This window comes from Vulpes vulpes, chromosome X (genome assembly GCF_048418805.1).
Source record: "Vulpes vulpes isolate BD-2025 chromosome X, VulVul3, whole genome shotgun sequence".
Classification (NCBI taxonomy): domain Eukaryota; kingdom Metazoa; phylum Chordata; class Mammalia; order Carnivora; family Canidae; genus Vulpes; species Vulpes vulpes.
In genome coordinates this window covers 91,237,048-91,245,029 of record NC_132796.1, presented here as the reverse complement: position 1 = coordinate 91,245,029, position 7,982 = coordinate 91,237,048, and the positions used below count along the sequence as shown (strand labels likewise).

The window sequence follows — 7,982 nt, the reverse complement described above, 5'->3', positions numbered from 1 at the left end:
TAAATCCCACTTAATCATGGTGACTGATTTTTTAAAAATATATTGTTGAATTAGGTGTGCTAGTATTTTGTTGAGGATTCTTGCATCCTTGTTCATCAGGAATATTGGCCTGTAGCTCTCTTTTTTAGTGGTGTCTTTTTCCGGTTTTGGTATCTGAATGATGTGGGACTCAAAGAATGAATTTGGAAGTTTTCCTTCCTTTTTTATTTTTTGAAATAGTTTGAGGAGAATAGGCATTAATTCTTCTTTAAATGTTTGGTAGAACTTGCCTGTGAAGCCATATGGTTCTGGACTTTGATTTCTTGGGAGCTTTTCAATTACTGATACAGTTTCTTTGCTAGTTAACAGTCTGTTCAAATTTTCTATTTCTTCCTCTTTCACTTTTGCTAATATATATTTTTTTCTGGGAATTTATCCATTTATTCTAGGTTTTCCAATTTGTTGGCATATAGTTTTTCATAACATTTTCTCATAATCCTTTGTATTTCTGTGGTGTTGGTTGTTATTTTTACTCTCTCATTTGTGACTTTATTTAATTCTTTCTCTTTTTCTTGATAAATCTGGCTAAAAGTTTATCAATTTTATTGATTTTTTTTTCAAAGAACCAGCTCCTGGTTTCATTGTTCTATTCTATTGCTTTTTAGTTTCTATATTGTTTATTTCTGCTCTAATCTTTAATATTTCTTTCTTTCAGATTATTTTAGGTTTTATTTGTTGTTCTTTTACTAGTGCCTTTAGGTGTAAGGTTATACCTTACTGCTTACTTGCTTCTTGAAGTAGAGTTGTATTGCTATTCATTTTCCTTTCATAACCACTTTTGCTGCTTCCCAAAGGTTTTGGGTGATTATGTTTTCACTTACACTTGTTTCCATGTACTTTTTTATTTCTTTTATTTCCTGGTTGACTCATTCATTGTTTAGTAGCATGTTATTTAACCTCCATGTATTTGTGCTCTTTCCAGGTTTTATCTTGTGGCTAACTTGTAGTTCCATAGTGTTGTAGTTATAAAAGATACATGATATGACTTTGGTATTCCTGAATTTGTTGAGGATGGTTTTGTGGGCTAATATGTGACCCATTCTGGAGAGAGTTCTCCATGCATAGGAAAACAATATGTATTCTGCTGTCTTACGATGGAATGTTCTGGATATATTTGTTAAATCCATTTATCCCAGTGTGTCACTCAAAGCCACTGTTTTCTTGTTGATTTTCTGTTTGAATGATGTGTCCATTGATGTAAGTGGGGTGCTAAAGTCCCCTACTATTATTGCATTATTATAAATTAGTTCCTTTATGTTTGTTATTAACTGTTTTATATATTTGGGTGCTCCCATCTTGGGTGCATAAACATTTACAATTGTTTTATCTTCTTGTTGGATTGTCCCCTTTATTTATTTATTTTTCACAAGGCAAAAATGTTTATTAACTTTTGTGTTGCACAAGTGTAAAAACTACATAATCTGGATTGACTTTAAGTAACAATAATTTAAAAGATAGACAGCCTCTATTAGAGAAATTTTTAAATTGACTATTTGACAATTTATACAATAAATGAAGAAAACTGACAATAAAACAGGTCAGTGATCAGCCAACACAACACAACATGTTAACAAATGTGGCCAAAGGATCAGTGCATATTATCCACCACCCTCCATGTAACATCCTGGTTGGATTTTGGAGGTTCGGGGGGAAGGAGAAGGCGGTGGTAACACAAAAGCAAGTTGATTGAAACTAGTCCTATTAAGTATATTATTTTATACTTCATTCTAAAACTACTATGTGAATAGGACATGTATTTATATAGCTCACGAAACTAGTTTTCAACTGAAGGTCAGGAATCCAAAAAAGTAATGCTCAGATTAAGGCAAACGCCGGAAGTCACTGCACTGAAAGCTATCTGCTTCAGTCATGAACTGCACTACTGGGCAATTATTTCAAAATATGAACCACACATATAAAAGAACAGGTACAGTAAAAGAAAAATCTTCTAATTAAAAAAAATGTAGTAAATATAAGAGGATTAGGTCAAGAGTACCTACTTACAAATTAAACCAAACTGGAATAAATGCTCAACTTTTTGGGGAGCCAACTTCAGTTCTGGTTGTGCCTCTTAATTGGAGCAAGATCCTAAGTAGGTCATTTCATGCAAGGATGATTTAAAAATCAATTTACAATATTATCTCAGATCCCATGGCTAAGGATCTAAGGATCTTTTGTAAGAACTCAAAGTTGGGGAAAATAGGATCTGAAAAATAAAAAGATGTTGCTTCTCACACACCCCCAGGTGCCAGCAGACAGCCTGCATCACACTTCAAGCTCCAATGATTTAAATTAGAAGCTCCTTTCCCCTCTCTCTTATTCCACAATACTCAACCTGGCCTACAAAATATAAAACACAACTTCTTTGTCTTCTTTGTGGCACCAACTGGCTAATACGTAGGTATGTGCAGGACTGACTCTAAAGTTGATTAAGGAGCACATCAATTCATTATAGAAAATTAAAAAATGGAAATAACATGCTTGATTTGCAAAGGTTTGACCGACTTTGGTCACCTAGTAAATTCTGTACTGGCTCCCATTATTGGTCAAAAGAATGCTTTGAGAAAAAAAAAAAAAGAATGCTTTGCATTTGGGCTAGAAACCAAATTAGGTTAAATCAGGCCTTTATTTCAACAGTACAAACTATGTTTATTTGTGTGTAAAGTGCCAGTTGTATATACAAAGCAGTAAGCAAACTTTAAAATCTGTTTTGAAGCACTGAGACTGACACCTCCCAAGGGCCTTATAGTAACTGACTGGATCAGACTCATTCCAGAGTCCCCACACTTTGAGACCAAACTGCCTCTAAGAGACATGGTGAAGTCATGGACAGCCAGCCTGTCTGAAAAAGCCAAACATGGCCAAGATCTTTCCTGCAAATTTGAATAGCTTTAGTCCATCCTTTTCTCTAGGTGAGATGACTAGCATCACCAATCAACAGGCTTGCTTATGAGGTAGCTACACAGTTTTAACAATACTATTCATGAACATTATTGATAATTCATGGTGTAACTGGTTTGATACACTTCAAGTAGCTGATTTTTTTATGGAAAAGGAAAAAAATCAGCAAAATAAGAGAATAAGAGCACATTCATTCACTTAGAAGTCAGCATCCAAGGTAAAAGAATTCTCTGTTGGACTTGACATCACTCTCATCCTGATACTTGCCTATTCTCCTCTCAAAGAAGTCTTCCCTTCCAGTGAAATATTCTCCATAAAGTCAAATGGATTTTCTGCTCTGAAAACCTTGCTAAAACCAAGCTCCAGCATAAGTTGGTCTGCCACAAATTCAATATACTGCTTCCTTAAAGTGCAGTTCATCCCAATGAGCTTCACTGGCAAGGCCTCCATGAGGAATTCCTGTTCAATCATAATGGCATTGATAATTATTTCCTTCATTCTCTGCTCTGAAGGTTTGTGGACCAGGTCTTTGAACATCAGGCAGTCAAAGTCACAGTGTAAACCCTTAGCTCTGCTAATAAGTTCATTGGAAAACTGCTTCCATGGCAGCAAAGGCTATAATCCATTCTCCATAGGTGGCCTCTTTGTCCCCAATCCAATGCAAGGTCCGATCTGCCTTCTTCTTTATACAAGACATTGTCTCAATGGCTTTGAAGAGAAATTCCCTTTCTTTAGAATCTTTAATATAAGTGACAATGAGGAGGCTATACATCTCAGAATTGATGTTTTCCATGACAATTTGGAAGCCATAGAAACAGAGGGCTTCTATAATCTGAGCTTCTTGGATAAACCACTCCACCAAGTTATCATTTTACTATGCCATCACTTGCCACAAAGAAAGCCAAAATATGGGGTATAAAATATCTCTCCTTAGGCTTCGGGGATTCCCAATGCTGAATGTCCTTGGAAAGATCCACCTCTTCAGCTGTCCAAAAGGGAGCCTCAGCTTTCTTATGCATCTGCCAAATACCATGGTACTCGATAAGGAGGATGACAACGTGATGAGGGTTTTCTCTGAGTAGTGACTCATTCTCCATGCTAGGGGCAAATACCTCAGTTTTTGTTTGGCGGGTTGCTGGAAGATCCTCCTAGCGGTCCTACTGGCCAGCAGTCTGTCCTGCTGAGGGCAAGGGACGTGTTCTCCTTGTCTGCCAGGCTGAGCCCCTTGAGGGGTGAGAGCTGGAGCTGCTGCTGCTGTGGGGCCACAATTGTGGGAAGCAGTAGGCAGATGGAGACGGTGGTTGCATAGAGGAGGCAGGGCAGGTTGAGACATCATACAGGTCCTAGATTGTCCCTTTTATTATTACAGAGTGTCCTTCTTTGTGTCTTGTTACAGTCTTTGTTTTAAGGTCTATTTCGTTCAATATAAATACTGCTACTCCAGCTTTCTTTTGACATCCATCCCTTCATTTTCAATCTGCAGGTATCTTTAGGTCTGAGATGAATCTCTTGTAGGCAGCATACAGATAGGTTTTTTTTTTAATCCATTCTGTTGCCCTGTGTTTTTAGATCAAAGCATTTAGCCCCTTGACTTTCAAAATAATTATTGATAGATATGTATTTATTTTCATTTTGTTTTTTTGTGATTGTTTCTGAAGATTATCTCTGCTCTTTTCTTGCATTTCTCTCTTTCATGGATTGCTCCTTTTCTTTAATGATATATTTGGAGTTTTTTCTCTTTATTCTTTGTATATATATTAGTGGTTTTTAATATATGATTACCATTAAGTTTGTGTATAACCTTTTCTGTATATAGCAGTCTATGTTAAGCTGATGGTCATTTTTGTTTGAACCCATTCTTCTCTCCTTCCCACATTTTAGGTCTACATTGTCATATTTGACATCCTTTTATGTTGTGAGTTCCTTAACTGATTTTTTACAGATATTCCTTTTTCCTGATTTTATGTTTCCTACCTTCATACTGTCACTTTTGGTCTCTTCCTTCAATTCAAAGAGTCTCCTCTAACATTTCTTGCAGGGCTGATTTAGTAGTCATGAACTCCTTTAGTTTTTGTTTGTATGGTAAACTCCTTATCCCTTCTTCTATTCTGAATGACAGCCTTGCTGGATAGAATATTCTTGGCTGCAGATTTTTCCCATTCAGCACTTTGAATATATCAAGCCACTCTCTTCTGGCTTCCCAAGTTTCTGTTGAAAAATCTGCTAGCCTTATGGGTTTTCTCTTGTAAGTTACAGACTTCTTTTATCTTACTGCTTTTAAGATTTTTTCTTTATCATTATATTTTGCAAATTTAATTATAATACATCTTGGTGTTATCTACTTTTGATTTTGATGGGAGTTCTCTGTGCAGCTAGGTGTTTGTTTCCTTCCCCAGATCAAAGGCATTTTCAGCTTTTACTTCTTCAAATAAATATCCTGCTCCTTCTTGTCTCTTCTTCTTCTGGGACTCCTATTATATGAATGTTATTACATTTGATGGAGTCACTGAGCTCCTTAAGTATTATTATTCTGTGAAATTAGTTTTTCTCTCTTTTCTCAGCTTGATTACTTTCCATTACTCTGTCTTCTAGGCCACTGATTTGCTCTGCTTCTTCCAGCTTGCTATTCATTCCATCAAGCTTTTTCTTACTTTCTTTATTGAGCCCTTTATCTCTGCTATGTTATTCTTTATCTTTGTGTTAAGAGCATCACTCATGTCTTCTACTCTTTTCTCAAGTCTAGTGAATACCCTTATGATCATTGCTTTAAATTCTCTATCAGGTATGTTACTTATATCCATTTTGCTTAACTCTCTGGCTATGGCCCTGTCCTTTTCTGTCATTTGGGATCCATTTTTTTCTCCTCATTTTGTCGGCCTTTCTGTGTATTTAGAACGTTAGCTATGTCTTCTGCTCTTGAAAGTAATGACTTTATGAAGAGGAGGTCCTGGAGTGACCTAGTATGCGATGTCCCCTGTTCATCAGAACCTGGCACTTCAGGAGAATGTCCTATGTGTGTTCCATAGGCCCAACTATGGTATCTGAGTCACCTTTGCTTTCAGTATAGTCGTCTTCACTGACTCTCTGCCTGTTGTGGGCTGTGCTTGTTCTCTGTGGGTTCATAGAACCCAGGTAGGCCATCTATGAGTTTGCATGCCCACCAGGGAACTTGGGAGTAGAGCAACAGTGTTAGCACAATTTGTGCTGGGCCACTAGTTCCTATACCAGATCCTTGAAAGTGCTACAGTATCTGGGGGTCTGCACAGGGGTCGCTGGGGGCATGAGGCTGGGCCTGGTGTGTGGTGGCGGCTGGGTAGGATATGAGCAAGGCTTTAACAGGATTTGTCCTGAGCCCAGGGTTGAGCCTAACAGACTTTGAGTGGTGAATTCTCAGAAATTTGGCCTGGTGCACTGCTAGTGGGTTAGGTAGCAAGTGTCTGTGCAGAGCTGCCTCCTGCAGGTGGCTCTGTGTTTATGCTGGGGAGTGGGGGAGGAAAATGGCAACTGACAGCTCCCTTATTTTCAAAGTGCTTCAGTATGCTCCGAAATCAGTATGAACAGCTCTCTTTCCCATTTGCCCCCAGTGTTGTGTAAATTGCCCTTTTAATGTTGCTTCTGTGTGCAGACTGTGTCTTTAGGGTAGTGATCCAGCTATCACTCATCCCCCTGCCTCACTCAGTGCTGAGTCAATTGATTTTTAAAAGCTCTAGGCTCCAAGTACCACTGGTGTTACAAACTCATGGAATTCAGCCATTCTGGTTTTTAAAGCCAAACTTTGTAGGAATAAGTCTTCCCTGTGTGAGGATCCGGATATGAAGGCTCATTTCTCTGCCTTCTGTGCATGCAGCTCTCTGCCTCCTGTGGGCAACCTTCCTCTACCTTTCTGACCTCTCTAACTTTTTGGATTTAGCTTCTTCTCTATATTTAGTTGTAGAATTTGTTTTGCTAGTCTTTGGATTGCTCTCCAGTTTGTTGACTTGGATGTGGATGATATCTAGTTGTAAATGTGAATAGAGTGAGCTCATGGTCCTCCTATTCCATCATCTTCCCAAGCCCCTCCAATGCTGTTTGCTTTAAAGTTAACTTTTCTGATATATACATAGGTGACCCACCTTCGATTTTGTGAATCATCCATTTTTATCCATCCTTGACATTTAGTCATCATATTGCTAAAGGTGTTAGGCAGGTCTCTCGTAAATAGCATCTAGCTGGCTTTAAATAATTCCTTTTTATGAGTATCCATCTTTCAACCTGAAGTTTAGTCAATTTATATTTATTGTGATTACTGGTATGCTTGAATTTATGTTTGCTATCTTATTTTATTTTTTTATATTTACCATACTTTTTTAATTTGCTCTTTTCACCTTCATGCACTCTATTGGATTGCTTAAATTTTTCTTATTCTCAAAGATTTCGGATAGTTAGCTTGTGAACCTATTGCATTCTTCTTGCTTCTGTCACCCATTTCTTTCTCTTTCTCTGAGAGTAGAGCCATGAACTTTTAAAAATTCCTGTTTCATTTTATCACTGAAATTAGCAAACCATTTTTGCTAGAAGTAGAAGTTTGTAATTAATATTTTGATCCCATCTGTAATTATTCTTGGTGGATGATACAAACTAAGAAACCTATTTTTAAAAAATTTTCCAAATTGCCAACCAATTTTTTTTTAACATCACCATTAAAGAATTCCTTCCTTTCTCATTGATTTGAGATGGTGTTTTGCAGATACTCCATTCTCTAGATTAAGATGAGACCTTTAAAATGTCATATAGATATGTATGTTTATTCTTGTATTTTTATCTTATTATTCTAATGATTAGAGTTTTGGAACATATATTAATAGCAGGTAATTTAACAGTCTCTTCATTATCTATCCTTTGCAAAATTTTATTGACTATTATTATGTTTATTTTTCCAGCTGGATTGACAATTTCAAAGAAAAATATGTTACAAGTTTTGTTGTGGGATAATAATTTCATTTTAAGTTATCATGTGTGAATATATTCCCATATATACTTCAGTAAGGTCATACATATGTGTT

General features: G+C 36.8%; 1 pseudogene; it reads right to left on the bottom strand.

The window, feature by feature from the left end:
- Nucleotides 1-3,138: 3,138 nt before the first annotated feature.
- On the bottom strand, nt 3,139-6,222 carry LOC112934447 (ribonucleoside-diphosphate reductase subunit M2 pseudogene; annotated as a pseudogene).
- Between the last annotated feature and the right edge of the window lie 1,760 nt (nt 6,223-7,982).